The sequence below is a fragment of the Dendrobates tinctorius genome, unplaced genomic scaffold (assembly GCF_039654945.1).
Source record: "Dendrobates tinctorius isolate UK_male_01 unplaced genomic scaffold, ASM3965494v1 ptg000039l, whole genome shotgun sequence".
NCBI lineage: Eukaryota > Metazoa > Chordata > Amphibia > Anura > Dendrobatidae > Dendrobates > Dendrobates tinctorius.
Genome location: NW_027361707.1, coordinates 36,779,959 through 36,803,094, shown reverse-complemented (window position 1 = coordinate 36,803,094; position 23,136 = coordinate 36,779,959). Strand labels below are relative to the sequence as shown.

Sequence of the window (23,136 nt, the reverse complement as noted above, 5' to 3'; positions counted from 1 at the left end):
GGAGGTCTCAGAGGCGGGGGTCGCTCTATGAGATACTTTAGAAACCTACTACAACCACCATATTTACATCCATTACCTGCTGTACTTCCCGACATTATTAAGGTCTGCGAGGGCCGACTCAGTCACTTGTTTAGTGTAATGATCAAAGAGAGGCATTCTCCATACACGATCCCCAGTCACAACGCTGGCCTGGAAGGAACATGAAACATCAGAAGTAAATTCAGCAATGTGGAGGACATCCCACAGGTCTAGAATACATACTTGGTGCCTTCCCACAAAAGGTGCAGGTGTACGGAGTTCTCTCAGGAGCTGAGCCGCCCCCATACAGAACAGATGCTGGCAGTGTTACACAGCTGGCAACTGCCTCTAGTAGCAACAACTGGAGCTAGCTCAGATCGCTGTATGACAGCTGAAATAGTGCTGAATGGGAAGGTGCTGATGGTTTCGTTGGCAGCCAGACACCTTCTGAAGGCCCTCATTGCCTCCATCTTTGTGCTCCTACGCAGCCTTGCCCTATCTTAATAGGCGACTGGTAATTTTTACTATATATTGCTGCAGTATACAGAACAAGTTCAAGTAAAGAAAAACACACCCTGACAGTATGAATTGAATTCCTTTTCCTGATCTGAATCTATTTGGCATTGCTGCAAAATGAAGGAAAAACAATGAAAAATGTTAAGAATTACAATACTGGAAAAGACAAAAAATAAAGCCAAACTGAACATTTTTTTGGTCAACATAACCTCCAAAAAATGCAGTGAAAAATCAAAACGTTGCATGGACCCCATAATTGGGTCAAGGAAAAGAAAGAGAAAAAAAAATCTCGCCATGTGAAAAACAAGCTCTTGCACAGCTATATGAATGGAAGAAATTTTTTTATTCTTTTTATTTATTACAAAAGTTCCAAATGTTTTCTTTAAGACCAAACAAAGGGGGGAGCCCAAACCTATGCAGCTTTGGCACTGTTGTAATTGCACTGACCTGAATAATTGTGTTCCAGGTCATTTACTGCACAATGAGCGCTATAAAAAAAAAAATTAAAAAAAAAAGACAAATATAGTACAAAAAGTGAATGGTGTCTTTCAAAACTAGAACACACCCTCCTCCCAACCCAAAAAAAAAAAAAAAAAAAATCTCTCGTACAGTTATGTTAGTGGACAAATAAAGAGCTACTGGAATAAGGAAAGGGGGGGGAATAAAGTGAAATGAACAATGATTCAGACAGAAGAGCATGTTATGACAAGAAGATAGAAAGTAAAATGTTTCCGACCTCTTGAAGGTGATTCCAAAGCCAAGAAGAATTGGTGAAGACTCCAGTGGCTGCAGATCCCAGGGCTACGTCCATTGCACCTACACAACAATTCCCGGTGAGCCGTGCTCCTCGTGAGAAGACACAGGCAGACATCTACATACAATAACTGCATACAGCTGCAGTACAATCCCACAAAGTGAAACGGATAAAGCCGGGCTCCATCTGCACCAATCACATCCTGGTAGCTGGTTGTGTCTACTGACACTTCTTCCACCATTCATATTCCACCCAATTGCAGCCGCCATAAAGCACAGACCACCAGACAGACAATGCAAAACTAATAAAATATACAGCTAAAGAAAAAACAAACATTATTTCTCTACGACATACATTAATTATATTTTTTTGAAATCCAAATTAAAAGGGTTCTCCAGTTATTACCCATCCATAGGACTGGTGATTAGAGTTGAGCGAATTTGTTCGGGTTCCCTCTTATTCGGCAAGCTATAAGCGCTTACCAAATAAGCTGCAGAGGGAACCCGGCTTCCTGGATCACACCGGCTGAACGGCTCTGCAGCTGCATGTGTCGCGCCTGTGTCAGTCACAGCATGTGACATATGCAGCTGCGGCGGCGATCAGCTGATGGGCAGGCGTGATCCAGGAACCCGGGTTCCCTCTGCAAAGTCGCCCAAGTCTACTGGTGAAATCTTACTGATCGGTAACCGTATTGATCGGCAAAATTGGAACTTTTATCTCTGGTTAAATAGAGCGGCAATGCAGATACCTGACCGCTGCTCTGCTCATCCTATGGGGGGCTGCCCAGTGCTGCACTCGGCTTTTTCTGGCAGCCCCGTAAGAGGAGGTATGGAGCAGTAATCAAGTATCCAATCTGCCACTCAATTTTGTAACTTGAATTAAAAAAAAAAAGCTCAATCAGGGACAGTTATTCCCTGGTCAGACCCTCACCGATCAGTAACGGATCATCTATTCTGAGCTGGTGAAGGGGGATGGGGCCTGGCTACACCCGCCCATTAAATTCATCAAAAGTGGGGGGTGATTCTTACTCTACAAGTGTTACTCCAGTCCTGTTTCTTGCGAGGTGCATGGATCCGCACAGCAGTGATAACGAGTTTGGGGCATCCTAAGTGGCGCGCGCCTCTGACGTTGAGACCCCACACTTAATGAATCGGAGCCCATGTGTACATTCTTCCAGCCCCTTCCATCATGTGTACGCAGCTCCCATACCTGTTAATGTCGCTGCATTTACGATCGCTCTTGCATTAAAGTTGTGTGCGTAACACAGAGCGTCCGCCAACAGCAGCCGTCCCTCCGCGTCAGTGTTATCTACCTGTGAGGAAACAGCAGCAGTCATGGATTTACTACTTTGCCATCTATAAAATAAAACAAACTAAATTGCTGTTCAGATCTGATCAGTACAGGGCAAGGGATCAATACTTATTAGAGGAGAACCCTTCATCTTGCGGTTAGATATCTGTATTCTATTGAAATATAGGACTCGCACTTTATCTATAATAGTCACAAAACTGGTGGCATTAGAGAACAATCCGGCTCTATCGTGGTCTATTCTAGAAAGATCCTGCACTGTAATAAATCTAAACCCTGAAGGACTGAATACAGCAATTTATCCACTATTGTGGGATGGGTTTATATTTTGCTCGTGTCCCCCTTCTGTGGAGGCTTCTTGCCTTGTCTTTTCAATTGTAATTTGTTTTTATATATCCATCGAAAAAGTCAATATTTTAATTATGAAGCTGGAATCTCTTCCTATCTGACAGCTACTGACTATTGCAGGAACAGATATAGGTGGTGTATTGAATAGTGAAGTGTCTACCATTATCCTCCTTGGATATATAGGATTAAGCAATACCAGTGTTGCTTTATATAGGAAAAAATCCCGCTCTCATTGGAGCACCACCATGACAGCCATAAGGAGTCTTCAGCAGACCCCCAGCTGTCATGGCAACCCATTGTGAGACCGCGAGCACCTCGCATTGGAGCCAACAGCCAATTAGAACAGCGCGCTCCTCAGGACGTGAGCTGTGAATGCCGCTGTCAAAAGACTGGCAGCTAAGTTTAACAGGTTAACACCTGTGGACAGAGCTCCGCTCTACACGAGGATGTTAGAGGCAGATGATGGCTGAATAACACAGCCATCATCTGCTGGGAAAGATGCAATCTCAGTTCCTGAGCTCGCATCAAAGACAGGGTGCCGACAGATATCAGTAAGGGGTTAAAAAACAAAAACAATAATATGTTTGGGGGTTCAGTACTGGATTAGTGTAAGGGACTCTATACTAATACTACACAGCACAATGAAAACACTTGCCTTACCGGGGCCCCCAACACACGCTACGCCATTGACTATACATGACAAATGTATGGCCACTCCTCAGTGCCACTTTGAACTGGATAGCACTACTAACAATGGCTCAGGGTGGCGAGTTTTGAGCTGGTTCTCCATTGTTTGGTGGTGTTGGTACAGAACACTTTCCAGCTTCACACTGACCATGTACATCTAATGGTCCAACCCATCACAGGCCCCGCTACACATTGCCTTGGGTTACAATGAGATAAGAGCATAAACCCAGGGGCCAGATCTCCATTTATATCATGTTTACTAGGGAGCCAAAAGCTGAGGAAACCTAGGGCAAAGCTGATATTTGTATTCGTCACCCTACTAAACTCCTACTAGTCAGGATAATGGCCGTCACCACAGCCGGCAATGGGTGAAGATTACCTGGATGGTCTTCCCCGTTCTTGGCCTTCACCACATCCCCAGGCTTATTAGCTCTGCCGCTGGGCATATTTTCACAGTGGAGCCAAACCTTACAGGACGAGATTAACACCATCATTAGTTTTACAGAAACATATTACATACAAGATAAAAAGTATCAGACAGGAGTAGAGATGCCATAGAAAACCTAGGACCAATGCTGAGTAACTACAATGGCCGCTGTTTGGGAGCCTCTTGGCAACAGGACCAAAGACTTGGCCGACTTCCTACTGTTCTGATAAGCCGCTGCGTGACGGGTGTTTTACTTTGTACCAAATTGATTTTTTTAAGTAATTTACTGCAGAATAATCAAATATAAAAAAAATGTCCTAAAAAGTGGTCCATGGGATGGGACAAGAAAGTAATCCATTATCGCATTTTGCCTGTTTTAAAGTTTATTTTTGTGTGTTTACGTGTCTATTTTTCTGTTTTTGCTGTCCCCGCCATTGTTGCCAGAGTTTGGGTGGTTTCGTGGAGTTTTTGTCCGATTCATCAATGGATTTAAAAAGAAAAAATGCAGGTCAGCTATCTACTCCAATCTCCCTCTTCAGTTTTTTTTTCTTTTAGAGAAACTTCACAAAAAAAAGTGCCACAATTCTGGGCAATTCTCCCCCCCTCCATGGAAGACAAAAAGCAATTTTAGAGAACTTTTTATATGTCACACTTAAACGCTTTAAGTTTTGATCAGTGAGGGTATGCGAGTTTAGCACCCCCCCACTGATCCATAAAACAAAAAGGTCAGGGGCACTATAATCAGAATTGTGCCCTTTTAGCTCATTTTTGGAGGGGCAGGGTTAGCATTGTATATGCTCACAAAAGTATATAAGTGGTCTGCGAAGGTTTCAGCACTCCGACACCATTAATCAAAACAGTTGATGTGTCGGAAGTTACCGTACTTAAATTGGGAGGGGAAAACATTTACAGCCAGATTTTTAAAAATTGTTCCACTGCATTTAAAACAAAATTAATTTTCAAATATTCCACAAATTTGTGTACACAGCTCATACCACGGTATGTGGTTCAATTGGTGGCATAAAAGTAAAAGTGAATAAAACTGTCATTTTCATATAGCCTTTATATAACTAAAATTGAAAGATAAATACTGTATTATTTTGCACTACACTCTAGGTTTAGAGAGCACAAAATAGGAAAAACATTTTTCCTACTAACTAAAACTTCCCGGGTAAAATGGAGAGGTCATGATCACTAATTTTAATGCACTAGGGTAGAATAGGAATGTAATAGATCAATTGTTAATGTGTATTATACACACACAGATCTGCTACGTATAGACACAGCTCTGAAACATTTGCTCATTTATAGATGCACACAGCTCTGCTACATTTGCACATTTATAGATGCACACAGCTCTGCTACATTTCCACATTTATAGATGGAAAACAGCAAAAGAGCAAAAAGGTTTACCCGTACAGGCCTCCAGACAAATGCACCATCAGGATGCAGTGGACCCATACAATTAACCCCTTCATGACCCAGCCTATTTTGACCTTAGCGACCTGGCCATTTTTGACAATATTGACCAGTGTCCCTTTATGAGGTAATAACTCAGGAACGCTTCAACGGATCCTAGCGATTCTGAGAATGTTTTTTCATGACATATTGGGCTTCATGTTAGTGGTAAACTTAGGTCGATAATGTTTGCATTTATTTGTGAAAAAAACGGAAATTTGGCGAAAACTTTGAAAATTTTGCAATTTTCACATTTTGAATTTTTATTCTGTTAAACCAGAGAGTTATGTGACAAAAAATAGTTAATAAATAACATTTCCCACATGTCTACTTTACATCAGCACAATTTCGGAAACAAATTTTTTTTTTGTTGGGAAGTTATAAGGGTTAAAAGTTGACCAGCGATTTCTCATTTTTACAACAAAATTTACAAAACCATTTTTTTTAGGGACCACCTCACATTTGAAGTCACTTTGAGGGGTTTATATGGCAGAAAATACCCAAAAGTGACACCATTCTAAAAACTGCACCCCTCAAGCTACTCAAAACTACATTCAAGAAGATTATTAACCCTTCAGGTGCTTCACAGCAACTAAAGCAATGTGGAAGGAAAAAATGAACATTTTAATTTTTCCAACAAAAATTTTCTTTTAGCATCAATTTTTTCATTTTCACAAGGGCAACAGGATAAAATGGATCCTAAAATTTGTTGGGCAATTTCTCCTGAGTACACCGATACCTCATATGTGGTCATAAACCACTGTTTGGGCGCATGGCAGGGCTCAGAAGGGAAGGAGCGCCATTTGACTTTTTGAATGGAAAATATACTGTAATATTTAGCGGTTGCCATGTCGCGTTTGGAGTGTCCCTGTGTGCCTAAACACTGGAGCTCCCCCACAAGTGACCCCATTTTGGAAACTAGACCCTCCAAGGAACTTATCTACAGTCATGGCCAAAAGTTTTGAGAATGACACAAATATTATATTTTCACATGATCTGCTGGCCTCTGGTTTTTATGTGTGTTTGTCAGATGTTTTTATCACATACAGAAATATAATTGCAGTCATATTATGAGTAGCAAAAGGTTATATTGACAGTTAGAATGAGTTAATGCAGCAAGTCAATATTTGCAGTGTTGACCCTTCTTCAGGACCTCAGCAATTCTCCCTGGCATGCTCTCAATCAACTTCTGGATCAAATCCTGACTGATAGCAGTCCATTTTTGCAAAATCAATGCTTTTATTTTGTCTGAATTTGAAGGTTTTTGTTTGTCCACCCGTCTCTTGATGATTGACCACAAGTTCTCAATGGGATTAAGATCTGGGGAGTTTCCAGGCCATGGTCCCAAAATCTCTATGTTTTGTTCTCTGAGTCATTTAGTTATCACCTTTGCTTTATGGCAAGGTACTCCATGTTGAAAAAGGCATTGTTGATCGCCAAACTGCTCTTGGACGGTTGGGAGAAGTTGCTCTTGGAGGACATTCTGGTACCATTCTTTATTCATGGCTGTGTTTTTAGGCAAGACTGAGAGAGAGCCCATTCCCTTGGCTGAGAAGCAACCCCACACATGAATGGTTTCAGGATGCTTGACAGTTGGCATGAGACAAGACTGGTGGTAGCGCTCACCTGGTCTTCTCCGAATAAGCCGTTTTCCAGACTTCCCAAACAATCGAAAAGGGGATTCATCAGAGAAAATGACTTTACCCCAGTCCTCAGCAGTCCACTCCCTGTACCTCTTATAAAGAAGCAACCGAAAAAACAGTGCATAAACATCCAAAATAGGTAGAAATAACATGAATCTTTATTAAGGACACAGATAAAAATTGGCATGACAGAAGTGACACAAGCAGAATGCACAGAGGTACAGAGATTCCCTAAGGTATATCAATATGGTATAATGTATCTCCATTAGTGGTATATACAAGCCGACTAGTCATAGTGAAATAAAGGGTAAAATCCCCAGACCGTCAGGCAACCCCAAAGAAGGGGGTTATGAGAGATCAAAATACAAACATAATACTCATACCTAAGGGGGCACTGGACCACCGGCGCAAGGAAAACAGCCCAACGTACGTTTCGGAAGCTACACCGCTTCCTTCCTCAGGGGGTGTGTCATAAAAGGCCACCGGGTGTACTATAAATAGGGGTCCAAATAAACCTGATCGCCAATCAGGGGAGCGACCAACCACCCACCCACCAACACGTCCGGGCTGGCGCTGACAATACACGGGGCCCCGTGATGTCAGACGCCAGACCACGGGCGGATGGGGGTGGAGTTAGGCGCGCGTCACCCGCGCATGCGCAGACGGCCACAAAATGATCGCGGCCATCTTGACTGGGGGCATAATAGATGGCAAACAGAAAAATATGATATCTAACATAGTATTTGACCAAAAAAGAGCGCCAAATGTTTTACCAGTATCTACTGCATCACATAGCGACTATATTAGGCACCATGGATAAGTATCCAATAGCATAGGTGGATAAGGTAACCGCACATGCGCAAATGACCATAAAAAATTTATATACGGCCATCAAAGATGGAAACACACCTAATAGTAAGCGTAAAAAATACCAATGTATTTATATGAAAATTTATAGATTGTTACAAAGCATCAAAAATGATTAAACACGAGGGTTATAAGGATATAGGGTAAACCACGTATTCCAGTCCTATACAGGTTTATGACAACAATATATATACCCCATGCATTAGTTTAGTCAAAAATTATAGCCATAAAAATGTACATAGTCCTATTATAATCTAAATGGAATAAGTTAGCCCAAAAATAATGCCATTACAATGAAATATAAAGAATAATCTCTATCAGCCGCATTATTATGCATTGCCCCCATATATATAACTACATATGCTTGTAAATAGAGGTGTATACAGCCATATATCAATGATCACCACATAGAAGTCCACCCATAAAAAATGGAAAAAAAATGGGCAACAAAGAGAACACATCTTCATCTTCTTGTATAGGAGAATGTTGATATATTCATAGAAGAGACGATCATATTTATCCAAAGCCTCCAGAAGATATTTCGGACCCAGACAACCCAACCAAAAAGATGCCAAATCTAAAAGACTAAAATAAAACAAAGTTAAAAAAGTTAAAAAAGACACAACAAATGTCACTCCAGAAGTGTAACAGTACCACAACGGGGGAATAGGTGGAGGAGAAGAGGGAAAGATAAAAGGAAAACTCACAAAAATGGAACGAATGAAAGACATTCGTTAAGGCCATATGGATGGACTGTTTTCAATTTCCAAATCCATTTAGCTTCTAATTGACTCAATCTTTTAGAGAGACCCCCACCTCGAATATCAATTTTCAGGGCCTCAATGCCCCATACCATAAGTGAGGTGGAATCACAGCCATGGTGCTCCTTGAAGTGTCTAGGTATAGTCCTCAGGGTGGAAGCATCCGTGTGGCCACGAGCCGCCTGAATCCCCAACACGTGCTCCCTGACTCGGACCTTGAATTGTCGCGTAGTAAGGCCTACATAAATAAGGCCACAGGGACACGTAGCATAGTATATGACATACCTAGTCGTACAGGTAATGCGTTGTCTAATACTGAAGACCTGATCTCCACTCGAATTGTTAAATTCAGTACACCGCATAATGTTGGGGCAGGCGACACAGTGGCCACACGGATAACAACCAACCCCGGGAATGTGACCATCCAGAAAGGTAGTTTTAGAGACCACAGCGTAGTGGCTCATAACCAGATGATCCCTTAAGTTTCTAGACCGTCGGAACGCCATGGCTGGTCTCTCTGTTGTGATCCTGTTAATGACCGGGTCAATGCGGAGGATAGGCCATGCTTTATCAAGGGCAGAACGAACAGCCTCTGATCTAGAGCTAAAAGTAGTAATAAACCTAACAGTTTGGTTACCCCTAGATGTATTGGACATCCCTGATCTATATAATAAATCCTGCCTAGTAGCATGCTTAGCTCGATTGAAAGCAATTTTGATGGATCTCCGGCTATATCCACGTTCTAGAAATCGTTGACGAAGCTCATCCGCCCGATGAAAGAATGTCTCATCTGTAGAACAGATACGGCGCAGTCGTAAAAATTGACCGATGGGTACCGCCTTAATGACATGTCTCGGATGTGCGGATGAGGCGTGCAGCAAGGAATTTGTCGCGGTAATCTTTCTAAATATGTCTGTTTGCACCATCCCATAGGGGTCCCTCCTTACGGTAACATCCAAAAAGTCCAATTCATTAGCATCAGATGTGAACGTAAGTATAATATTACGGTCATTGTTGTTCAATTTTGAGATAAGCTGCGCAAGGTCGATGGAGCTGCCTTGCCAGATGAAGAATATATCATCAATGTACCGCGTCCAAAGGGGGACACGGCACATTGACGCATCCTCATCTGACAAAAAGAGGTCCCTCTCCCACAGCTCCAGGAATAGGCCAGCATAGGTGGGCGCAAAGGCCGCACCCATGGCGGTCCCCTGGAGCTGGAGGTAGACCTGTTATAGAAAATTGACCTATAACCCCCTCTCATACTTATCTCAGCTGGAAACAATTCTGAAAAGATCTCTACGGGATGGCGTTATCACCAAACCATTATTTTCAGCATTAATGGTTCCTGAACCCACGATCCCAACTCTGTATCTGCTCCCTAAGATACATAAGAGCTCCTCGGTGCCACCCGGACGACCTATAGTGTCGGGACGTGGCAACTTTCTGGAAAATATAAACAAATGGATAGATTACCACCTGCAACCTCTTGTTATGAGCCTCCCTTCCTTCCTCCGTGACACTGGGGATCTGCTGCGCAGGGTCAACAGACTCTGCCTTGAGGGTGACACTCTTCTAGTTTCAGCAGATGTGGAGTCCCTATATACTAACATCAGACATTCGGATGGCCCGAGAGCCGTGAAATTCTTTTTGGAGACTTCTCCTTTGGCTCCCAGGCTTAGGGACCTTCTGCTGGAACTATTAGAGTTCACCCTCACGCACAATTTTTTTGTGTTCAAGGGGTCCTTCTACCTCCAGCTCCAGGGGACCGCCATGGGTGCGGCCTTTGCGCCCACCTATGCTGGCCTATTCCTGGGGCTGTGGGAGAGGGACCTCTTTTTGTCAGATGAGGATGCGTCAATGTGCCGTGTCCCCCTTTGGACGCGGTACATTGATGATATATTCTTCATCTGGCAAGGCAGCTCCGTCGACCTTGCGCAGCTTATCTCAAAATTGAACAGCAATGACCGTAATATTATACTTACGTTCACATCTGATGCTAATGAATTGGACTTTTTGGACGTTACCGTAAGGAGGGACCCCTATGGGATGGTGCAAACAGACATATTTAGAAAGATTACCGCGACAAATTCCTTGCTGCACGCCTCATCCGCACATCCAAGACATGTCATTAAGGCGGTACCCATCGGTCAATTTTTACGACTGCGCCGTATCTGTTCTACAGATGAGACATTCTTTCATCGGGCGGATGAGCTTCGTCAACGATTTCTAGAACGTGGCTATAGCCGGAGATCCATCAAAATTGCTTTCAATCGAGCTAAGCATGCTACTAGGCAGGATTTATTATATAGATCAGGGATGTCCAATACATCTAGGGGTAACCAAACTGTTAGGTTTATTACTACTTTTAGCTCTAGATCAGAGGCTGTTCGTTCTGCCCTTGATAAAGCATGGCCTATCCTCCGCATTGACCCGGTCATTAACAGGATCACAACAGAGAGACCAGCCATGGCGTTCCGACGGTCTAGAAACTTAAGGGATCATCTGGTTATGAGCCACTACGCTGTGGGCTCTAAAACTACCTTTCTGGATGGTCACATTCCCGGGGTTGGTTGTTATCCGTGTGGCCACTGTGTCGCCTGCCCCAACATTATGCGGTGTACTGAATTTAACAATTCGAGTGGAGATCAGGTCTTCAGTATTAGACAACGCATTACCTGTACGACTAGGTATGTCGTATACTATGCTACGTGTCCCTGTGGCCTTATTTATGTAGGCCTTACTACGCGACAATTCAAGGTCCGAGTCAGGGAGCACGTGTTGGGGATTCAGGCGGCTCGTGGCCACACGGATGCTTCCACCCTGAGGACTATACCTAGACATTTCAAGGAGCACCATGGCTGTGATTCCACCTCACTTATGGTATGGGGCATTGAGGCCCTGAAAATTGATATTCGAGGTGGGGGTCTCTCTAAAAGATTGAGTCAATTAGAAGCTAAATGGATTTGGAAATTGAAAACAGTCCATCCATATGGCCTTAACGAATGTCTTTCATTCGTTCCATTTTTGTGAGTTTTCCATTTATCTTTCCCTCTTCTCCTCCACCTATTCCCCCGTTGTGGTACTGTTACACTTCTGGAGTGACATTTGTTGTGTCTTTTTTAACTTTGTTTTATTTTAGTCTTTTAGATTTGGCATCTTTTTGGTTGGGTTGTCTGGGTCCGAAATATCTTCTGGAGGCTTTGGATAAATATGATCGTCTCTTCTATGAATATATCAACATTCTCCTATACAAGAAGATGAAGATGTGTTCTCTTTGTTGCCCATTTTTTTTCCATTTTTTATGGGTGGACTTCTATGTGGTGATCATTGATATATGGCTGTATACACCTCTATTTACAAGCATATGTAGTTATATATATGGGGGCAATGCATAATAATGCGGCTGATAGAGATTATTCTTTATATTTCATTGTAATAGCATTATTTTTGGGCTAACTTATTCCATTTAGATTATAATAGGACTATGTACATTTTTATGGCTATAATTTTTGACTAAACTAATGCATGGGGTATATATATTGTTGTCATAAACCTGTATAGGACTGGAATACGTTGGGTTACCCTATATCCTTATAACCCTTGTGTTTAATCATTTTTTATGCTTTGTAACAATCTATAAATTTTCATATAAATACATTGGTATTTTTTACGCTTACTATTAGGTGTGTTTCCATCTTTGATGGCCGTATATAAATTTTTTATGGTCATTTGCGCATGTGCGGTTACCTTATCCACCTATGCTATTGGATACTTATCCATGGTGCCTAATATAGTCGCTATGTGATGCACTAGATACTGGTAAAACATTTGGCGCTCTTTTTTGGTCAAATACTATGTTAGATATCATATTTTTCTGTTTGCCATCTATTATGCCCCCAGTCAAGATGGCCATCTATTATGCCCCCTTTTGGAAACTAGACCCCCAAGGAGCTTATCTAGATGTGTAGTGAGCACTTTGAACCCCCAAGTGCTTCACAGAAGTTTATAAACGCAGAGCCATGAAAATAAAAAATCATTTTTTTTTCCTCAAAATGATTTTTTTAGCCCGATATTTTTTATTTTCACAAGGGTAACAGGATAAATTGGACCCCTAAAGTTGCTGTTCAGTTTGTCCTGAGTACGCTGGCACCCCATATGTGGGGGGGGGAACCACTGTTTGGGCGCACGGCAGGGCTCAGAAGGGAAGGAGCGCCATTTGACTTTTTGAATGGAAAATTAGCTCCAATCGTTAGCGGACACCATGTCGTGTTTGGAGAGGCCCTGTCTGCCTACACTTTGGAGCTCCCCCACAAATCACCCCATTTTGGAAACTAGACCCCCTAAGGAAGTTATCTAGATGCATAGTGAGCACTTTGAACCCCCCAGGTGCTTTACAGAAGTGTATAACGCAGAGCTGTGTAAATAAAAATATTTTTTTTTCCTCAAAATTTTTTTGATTTTTTGATTTGATTTTTTAGCCCGCTATTTTTTATTTTCACAATAGTAACAGGAGAAATTGGACACCAAAAGTTGTTGTCCGGTTTGTCCTGAGTACGCTGGTACCCAATATGTGGGGAGGGACCACTGTTTGGGCACATGTCGGGGCTTGGAAGGGAAGTAGTGACGTTTTGAAATACTGACTTGATGGAATAGTCTGCGGGCATCATGTTACGTTTGCAGAGCCTCTGATGTGCCTAAACAGTGGAAACCCCCCACAAGTGACCCCATTTTGGAAACTAGACCACCCAAGGAACTTATCTAGATGTGTGGTGAGCACTTTGAACCCCCAAATGCTTCACCGAAGTTTATAACTCAGAGCCGTGAAAATAAAAATCATTTTTTTAGCCCCCAATTTCTTATTTTCCCAAGGGTAACAGGAGAAATTAGACCCCGAAAGTTGTTGTGCAATTTTTCCTGAGTACGCTGATACCCATATGTGGGGGGTAAACAACTGTTTGGGCACACGTCGGGGCTCGGAATGGAGAGAGCGCTGTTTGACATTTTGAACGCAAAATTGGCTGGAATAAATCGTGGCGCCATGTCGCGTTCGGAGACCCCGTGATGTGCCTAAACAGTGGAAACCCCTCAATTCTAACTCCAACTCTAACCCCAACACACCCCTAACCCTAATCCCAACCATAACCCTAACCACAACCCTAACGCCAACACACCCCTAACCCTAATCCCAACTCTAACCCTAACTACAAGCCTAACCCTAATCCCAGCCCTAACCCTAATTCCAACCCTAACCCTAATTTTAACCCTAATTCCAACCCTAACCCTAATTCTAGCCCTAACCATAACCCTAATTCCAACCCTAACCCTAATTCCAACCCTAACCCTAATTCTAACCCTAATTCTAGCCCTAACTATAACCCTAATTACAACCCTAACCCTAGTTCGAACCCTAAATGGAAAAAAAAAATATTTTTTTTATTTTATTATTTGCGCCTGGCTATGGGGGTGATAAAAGGGGGGTGTATTTACTTTTTTTTCATTTTGATCACTGTGAGAGTGTATCACAGTGATCAAAATGAAAAATGAACGGGCAGCCGGCAAATTCATGGGCGCCGCCATCTTGAACAATGGCAGGCGCACTGCGCATGCGCCCGCCATTTTCCAAGATGGCGGGCCGCTGGGAGCCACGGCGGGACACCGGGAGCACCATCAGAGGTCCCAGGGGGGATCGGAAGGTGGGAGGGAGCGATAGGAAGGGGAGGGGGAGCAGATGATGACGGCGGCGGCAACCGGTTGTTTCATCGGTATTCTTGCACCTGTGTTGCCATCTTAACCCCTTCACGACCCATGACGCCTACGTAGGCGTCATGAAAAGTCGTGCCCAAACGACCTATGACGCCTACGTAGGCGTCATGCTATAAATAGCCCCCCTGCGGGTCGGGTGACCGGGGTCAGTCGGTGTGGGGGGGGGGGTCGGGTGTCGGTGTCCAGCCATGTCCGATGCTATTGCAGCATCGGCCATGGCTGGATTGTAATATTTCACCAAATTTCATTGGTGAAATATTACAAATCGCTGATTGGCTGTTAAAAGTGAAACAGCCAAACAGAGCGATCGTAGGCACGTGGGGGTTAAGCCACGCCTCCTGGGATTAACCGTAGAGTGTCCTCTGTGTGCGGGTCGGGTGACCTTTCAGTGACCCCGGTCACCCGACCCGCAGGGGGGCTATTTATAGCATGACGCATACGTAGGCGTCATAGGTCGTTTGGGCACGACTTTTCATGACGCCTACGTAGGCGTCATGGGTCGTGAAGGGGTTAAGATGGCAACACAGGTGCAAGAATACCGATGAAACAACCGGTTGCCGCCGCCGTCATCATCTGCTCCCCCTCCCCTTCCTATCGCTCCCTCCCACCTTCCGATCTCCCCTGGGACCTCCGATGGTGCTCCCGGTGTCCCGCCGTGGCTCCCAGCGGCCCGCCATCTTGGAAAATGGCGGGCGCATGCGCAGTGCGCCTGCCATTGTTCAAGATGGCGGCGCCCATGAATTTGCCGGCTGCCCGTTCATTTTTCATTTTGATCACTGTGATACACTCTCACAGTGATCAAAATGAAAAAAAAGTAAATACACCCCCCTTTTATCACCCCCATAGCCAGGCGCAAATAATAAAATAAAAAAAATATTTTTTTTTTCCATTTAGGGTTCGAACTAGGGTTAGGGTTGTAATTAGGGTTATAGTTAGGGCTAGAATTAGGGTTAGAATTAGGGTTAGGGTTGGAATTAGGGTTAGGGTTGGAATTAGGGTTAGGGTTAGGGCTAGAATTAGGGTTAGGGTTGGAATTAGGGTTAAAATTAGGGTTAGGGTTGGAATTAGGGTTAGGGCTGGGATTAGGGTTAGGCTTGTAGTTAGGGTTAGAGTTGGGATTAGGGTTAGGGGTGTGTTGGCGTTAGGGTTGTGGTTAGGGTTATGGTTGGGATTAGGGTTAGGGGTGTGTTGGGGTTAGAGTTGGAGTTAGAATTGAGGGGTTTCCACTGTTTAGGCACATCACGGGGTCTCCGAACGACATGGCGCCACGATTTATTCCAGCCAATTTTGCGTTCAAAATGTCAAACAGCGCTCTCTCCATTCCGAGCCCCGACGTGTGCCCAAACAGTTGTTTACCCCCCACATATGGGTATCAGCGTACTCAGGAAAAATTGCACAACAACTTTCGGGGTCGTGAACGGGTTAAGATGGCAACACAGGTGCAAGAATACCGATGAAACAACCGCTCGCAGCCTACCAATACATGGAGGGGGCGGTTGCCTGGTATGTTAATGCACAACAAAACACTTGTATGCGGCGCTGTTCACACTATGGCCATGCACAGCATCCAGGCCAGCCTAGTAGAGACACCCTTCTATGAGCTCAGGCGGGCTGGCCCAGCGCTATCAAAATGCATGCCATGTGAACAGACACCGCAGTTTACAAGACCAAATGGGCCCAACTGCACCCTGAATAAAAAGTGCAAAAAACACATTAAAAAATGTGGAGCATTGGCTGACATTTTGGCCAAAATACGCAAGCCCGTAACCTGCGTCAAAAATCTCCACGTTTACGGGTACCCAACACTAAATCCTAAGCTGATATTTTGGCCATCTTAATTATATGGGTCCACTGCATCCTGACTGCATTTGTCTGGATGCCTGGACGGGTAAACCTTTTTGCTCTTTTGCTGTTTTCTATTATTGGTGGATTTTCAAGTCTGTGCCGTATCACATTTATAGATGCACACAGCTCGCTACATTTGCACATTTATAGTTGCACACAGCTCTGCTACATTTCCACATTTATAGTTGCACACAGCTCTGCTACATTTGCTCATTTATTGATGCACACAGCTCACTACATTTGCACATTTATAGTTCCACACAGTTCTGCTACATTTCCACATTTATAGATGCACACAGCTTGCTACATTTGCACATTTATAGTTGTACACAGCTCTGCTACATTTCCACATTTATAGTTGCACACAGCTCTGCTACATTTGCACATTTATAGATGCACACAGCTCACTACATTTGCACATTTATAGTTGCACACAGCTCTGCTACATTTCCACATTTATAGTTGCACACAGCTCTGCTACATGGGCACATTTATAGATGCACACAGCTCTGCTACATTTGCACATTTATAGATGCACACAGCTCGGCTACATTTCCACATTTATAGATGCACACAGCTCTGCTACATTTCCACATTTATAGATGCACACAGCTCTGCTACATTTGCACATTTATAGATGCACACTGCTCGCTACATTTGCACATTTATAGACACACAGTGATTGGAAAGGATGCGGTGTCTAGTAATGGGCAGTCTGACTCTTTCGGGTGACCTGGATAATTTGGCTTCGCTCAAAGAGAGCAGGCTCCTTTGGATCCCAATTAAATGTGAGATCACCCTAGAGGACACATACACACATTTAAAATGGACTTTATACTGCCGAAACCCCGCAAACGTGTAGCCAACCAATACAACTGCTGGCAGGGTTTCAGCCACCAAACACTGTAATTTTACCCCCAGTGAGAGCCATTCAGAGACTTCAGGTGGCCCTCACTGGGATGCTGGCTCTCTTCGTTCACAGAGCCAGTTCTTTGTACGGGGTCGCTCGTGAACCACTAGAGTTTGCGTTCTCCTCCATCACAGGAAGCTTCCTCCGGAATTTAAGACACACACTTTTTAGTAGTAAGTTTTTCTTACTAAAAAGTGCATCTGATAATTTTTGGGGATAACCACACTTACTTACCAATGAGGTTAATGGGTAATTTGAGAGTCGCAGCAGTCAAGATGGCAGAACAGACCGTCGCTGCACCACCCATATCCGCTCTCATTGCATCCATTCCAGATGATGGCTTCAAGGAAATCCCACCACTTAGAAAAAGAGACATTTTGGGGTCAGTGGTACTTTCAACAAGGCACAAAATGCTCTGTAGTTTTAGTCTGCACATATTCATCAGGAGGATGTGCGCCCAGCTGATAGTTGCTGCCCGGGGCAGGGACTGTGCTAGTAGTAATACATTGCTTCCATCATCTAGGTACACACAAGTAAAAAAACCTCCATACTGTCCAATAGTAGTCAGCAAGTGTTTTCAAAGGTTGTGCAACCCAATGTCATACCGTACGTGATGTGTCTCTGACCTGTCAAAAGTAACTCCTTTCCCCACAAACACAAGAGGAGGCTCGTTAGGCTCACGGCTGCCAGTATAATGGATTTCCAGGAACACCGGCGGCTCATCAGATCCTTTGGCCACACTTAAAAACGCTCCCATTTGTTGCTCTTCTATCCAGGACTTTGATCTAGGAAACCAAAGTGGAAGCATATCACTGCATGGCATACAGTCGCTGTAACTATAGTCTACTGGTTAAAAAAAATGCAACATTGTATGTATTCAAATAACCAAAATTCAGTCCTAGTTACAAGAGTTCTAAATTGCACAAAAAAAGCCCAAAAAAGAAAAAACTCAAAACATGAAATACATACAAGAAAGGTATACTGCAGAGAATGATGGGGTGGTTGTATTAATACATTTAGAATATCCCCTGGAAGAAGCATTTCTTGCGAAACACTTCATCTCACATCTCATCCTTTCTGCAATATTTACAGCAGATATGTCCGCAGTCTTACCTAGTGAGCACCTTAACCCCGTCCCCCAATGCTCCAGTCTTCTGTTGAATTATCTCAGCAAACTTTGACGGAGTCACATAATTCGCTGGAGATTCCATCAAGTAACGAGCCAAGTTCTGCCCCTTCGCGTAGGAAACTCCTTTTTGCCAGGCATCTAGTTCTTCACTAAATAGAACAAATCATTCTGGGTAAACACACTGCAGGCTAGATACAAAGATGATTTTTTTTCCAACTTTATGGAAGCCGTCCACAGATTTTCTAATATGCAGCAAATACGCAAAAAAAGGGAAGAAAAAAAAAAAGATACAATAACAAAAGATGTACCTGTGTAAGAGTAAGATTGCAACCGCATTCTCCACATCACCACTAATACTATACAACTGAAGTACTAATCTGCCACCAATATTTCCTTATTTTTACATTAGGACGATTTCCAATGTATACTTATTATATTGTTATCCCAATATTTGTGCCATATGTACAATAATGTGACAATTTTGCTGAATGTTATCACATTTGCGCACACACAAAAAACAAAAAACAAAAATACAGGAAAATAACCAAGGAGTATATACTTTTAGGCTATGTGCCCACGCTAGCGTTTTTAAACGCTCAGGAAAAGGATCCCCTTTCCCAGAAAACGCGCGTCTTTTTCCGCGATTTTTGACGCGTTTTTGACGTGTTTTTTGACACGCGATTTCTGGGATCATTGGGGATGGCTAAAAACGCTGAGCAATGCGGGAATTAATGAGCATGCTGCGTTTTTAGCCGCTAAGCGATTCCTGAGCAGTTAAAAACGCATGCATTGGCACAAAAAGCCAAAAATGCATGCAAATGAATTAGAAGCATCTTGTAAGCATTTCTGCAGCGTCTGAGCCGGCACAAACGCTGCGGAAACGCATACAAAAATGCAACGTGGGCACCCAGCCTTAAAATGTTTAATTATTATTATTATTATATTATTATTATTATTAATGTTAAAATTGACACAACAAAAGAAGAACAAAGGAACTACTGGACAGTCAATAGTGGGGACGCTATAAAGTACCGGTGACATGAGGTAGTACGCTTATCATACAGTTAGGTCCATATATATTTGGACAGAGACAACATTTTTCTAGTTTTGGTTCTAGACATTACCACAATGAATTTTAAACAAAACAATTCAGATGCAGTTGAAGTTCAGACTTTCAGCTTTCATTTGAGGGTATCCACATTAAAATTGGATGAAGGGTTTAGGAGTTTCAGCTCCTTAACATGTGCCACCCTGTTTTCAAAGGGACCAAAAGAAATTGGACAATTGACTCCAAGGCTATTTCATGGACAGGTGTGGGTAATCCCTTCGTTATGTCATTCTCAATTAAGCAGATAAAAGGCCTGGAGTTGATTTGAGGTGTGGTGCTTGCATTTGGAAGGTTTTGCTGGGAAGGAAACAGCGGTCAAAGGAGCTCTCCATGCAGGTGAAACAAGCCATCCTTAAGCTGCAAAAACAGAAAAAACCCATCCGAGAAATTGCTACAACATTAGGAGTGGCAAAATCTACAGTTTGGTACATCCTGAGAAAGAAAGAAAGCACTGGTGAACTCATCAATGCAAAAAGACCTGGGCGCCATGGAAGACAACAGTGGTGGATGATCGCAGAATAATCTCCATGGTGAAGAGAAACCCCTTCACAACAGCCAACCAAGTGAACAACACTCTCCAGGAGGTAGGCGTATCAATATCCAAATCTACCATAAAGAGAAGACTGCATGAAAGTAAATACAGAGGGTTCACTGCACGGTGCAAGCCACTCATAAGCATCAAGAATAAAAAGGCTAGACTGGACTTTGCTAAAAAAACATCTAAAAAAGCCAGCACAGTTCTGGAAGAACATTCTTTGGACAGATGAAAACAAGATCAACCTCTACCAGAATGATGGAAAGAGAAAAGTATGGCGAAGGCGTGGTACAGCTCATGATCCAAAGCATACCACATCATCTGTAAAACACGGCGGAGGCAGTGTGATGGCTTGGGCATGCATGGCTGCCAGTGGCACTGGGTCACTAGTGTTTATTGATGATGTGACACAGGACAGAAGCAGCCGAATGAATTCTGAGGTATTCAGAGCCATACTGTGTGCTCAGATCCAGCCAAATGCAGCCAAACTGATTGGTCGTCGTTTCATACTACAGATGGACAATGACCCAAAACATAAAGCCAAAGCAACCCAGGAGTTTATTAAAGCAAAGAAGTGAAATATTCTTGAATGGCCAAGTCAGTCACCTGATCTCAACCCAATTTCGCATGCATTTCACTTGTTAAAGACTAAACTTCAGACAGAAAGGCCCACAAACAAACAGCAACTGAAAACCACCGCAGTGAAGGCCTGGCAGAGCATCAAAAAGGAGGAAACACAGCGTCTGGTGATGTCCATGAGTTCAAGACTTCAGGCAGTCATTGCCAACAAAGGGTTTTCAACCAAGTACTAGAAATGAACATTTTATTTACAATTATTTATTCTGTCCAATTACTTTTGGTCCCTTTAAAAACAGGGTGGCACATGTTAAGGAGCTGAAACTCCTAAACCCTTCATCCAATTTTAATGTGGATACCCTCAAATGAAAGCTGAAAGTCTGAACTTCAACTGCATCTGAATTGTTTTGTTTGAAATTCATTGTGGTAATGTCTAGAACCAAAATTAGAAAAATATTGTCTCTGTCCAAATATATATGGACCTAACTGTATCTTATAAAGCAGCATAGACAACGGTACAAGGGGCAAAACATCCAACAGTTCAAGCCAAATAGCTTACAGCATGGAAGCATTACTTACATAAAAGGTCCTACTTGTTAAAGCGTTCCCACCGCCCCAACGTACGTTTCATCCAGTACTTCCTCAGGAGGCGTGTGAAGTACTAGATATCTTATTTATAAGATATGATAAGCATACTACCTCATAAAATCCCTGGTCTCTGCTGCAGATGTAATAGCGCTGTGAACCCTGAGCTGTGTATAATCCCACCCACATCCCTGACTGGCAACTTACTGTGTATAGGCAAAAAGCTGCCAATCAGTGGTGGAGATTACACAGATTAGCTGGACTGCCTGGCACGCTACATCCAGTCCCCCAATGATCATCTCTTTGCTGATAAAACAATGATTGTATTGAAACTACAGCAAGCAGCTGATCAAGTGACACATCGCCGGAATCAGTCCCTATAGTATGCTGCTCTCAGATTACATACCAAAACCTACTGATGGATTCCCTTTTAATACTGTGATAAATATATATAGATTTTCGACAATGCAGCTAATTCTGGAACACGTTTACTGCAAACGTCTTGGGAAACATTATGCAAAATGCTATAAAAGTGTCATTCCATGTGGGGTACAGTTAATCCGGTGCTTTTCCTATAGCGGCACAGACGTTGCAGCACAATTATGATGTTCCTGCACTTGACTCGCAGTGTTGAGCGCCCAGAGAACATACAGTGCCTTGCGAAAGTATTCGGCCCCCTGGAACTTTTCAGCCTTTTCCCACATATCATACTTCAAACATAAAGATACCAAATGTAAATTTTTGGTGAAGAAACAACAACAAGTGGGACACAATTGTGAAGTTGAATGAAATGTATTGGTTATTTTAAATTTTTGTGGAAATTCAAAAACTGAAAAGTGGGGCGTGCAATATTATTCGGCCCCTTTAATGTAACATTTTGTTGCGCCACCTTTTGCTGCGATTACAGCTGCAACTCGCTTGGGGTATGTCTCTATCAGTTTTGTACATCGAAAGACTGAAATTCTTGCCCATTCTTCCTTGGCAAACAGCTCGAGCTCAGTGAGGTTTGATGGAGATCGTTTGTGAACAGCAGTTTTCAGCTCTTTCCACAGATTCTCGATTGGATTCAGGTCTGGACTGTGACTTGGCCATTCTAACACCTGGATACGATTATTTGTGAACCATTCCATTGTAGATTTTGCTTTATGTTTGGGATCATTGTCTTGTTGGAAGACAAATCTCCCATCCCAGTCTAAGGTCTTTTGCAGACTCAAACAGGTTTTCTTCAAGAATGGTCCTGTGTTTGGCTCCATCCATCTTCCCATCAATTTTAACCATCCTCCCTGTCCCTGCTGAAGAAAAGCAGGCCCAAACCATGATGCTGCCACCACTATGTTTGACAGTGGGGATGGTGTGTTCAGGGTGATGAGCTGTGTTGCCTTTACGCCAAACATATCGTTTGCCATTGTTGCAAAAAAGTTCGATTTTGGTTTCATCTGACCAGAGCACCTTCTTCCACATGTTTGGTGTGTCTCCCAGGTGGCTTGTTGCAAACTTTAAATGACACTCTTTATGGATATCTTTGATAAATGGCTTTCTTGCTACTCTTCCATAAAGGCCAGATTTATGCAGTGTACGACTGATTGTTGTCCTATGGACAGACTGTCCTACCTCAGCTGTAGATCTCTGCAGTTCATCCAGAGTGATCATGGGCCTCTTGGCTGCATCTCTGATCCGTCTTCTCCTTGTATGAGATGAAAGTCTAGAGAGACAGTCGGGTCTTGGTAGATTTGCAGTGGTATGATACTCCTTCCATTTCAATATGATCGCTTGCACAGGGCTCCTTGGGATGTTTAAAGTTTTTAAAATCATTTTGTATCCAAATCCGGCTTTAAACTTCTCCACAACAGTATCACGGACCTGCCTGTTGTGTTCCTTGGTCTTCATGATGCTCT

The 23,136-nt window shown here is 43.1% G+C and overlaps 1 pseudogene; it reads right to left on the bottom strand.

Moving 5' to 3' along the window:
* LOC141088507 (cytosol aminopeptidase-like) overlaps window positions 1–23,136 on the bottom strand; it is a 42,794-nt pseudogene that overhangs the window by 671 nt on the left and 18,987 nt on the right.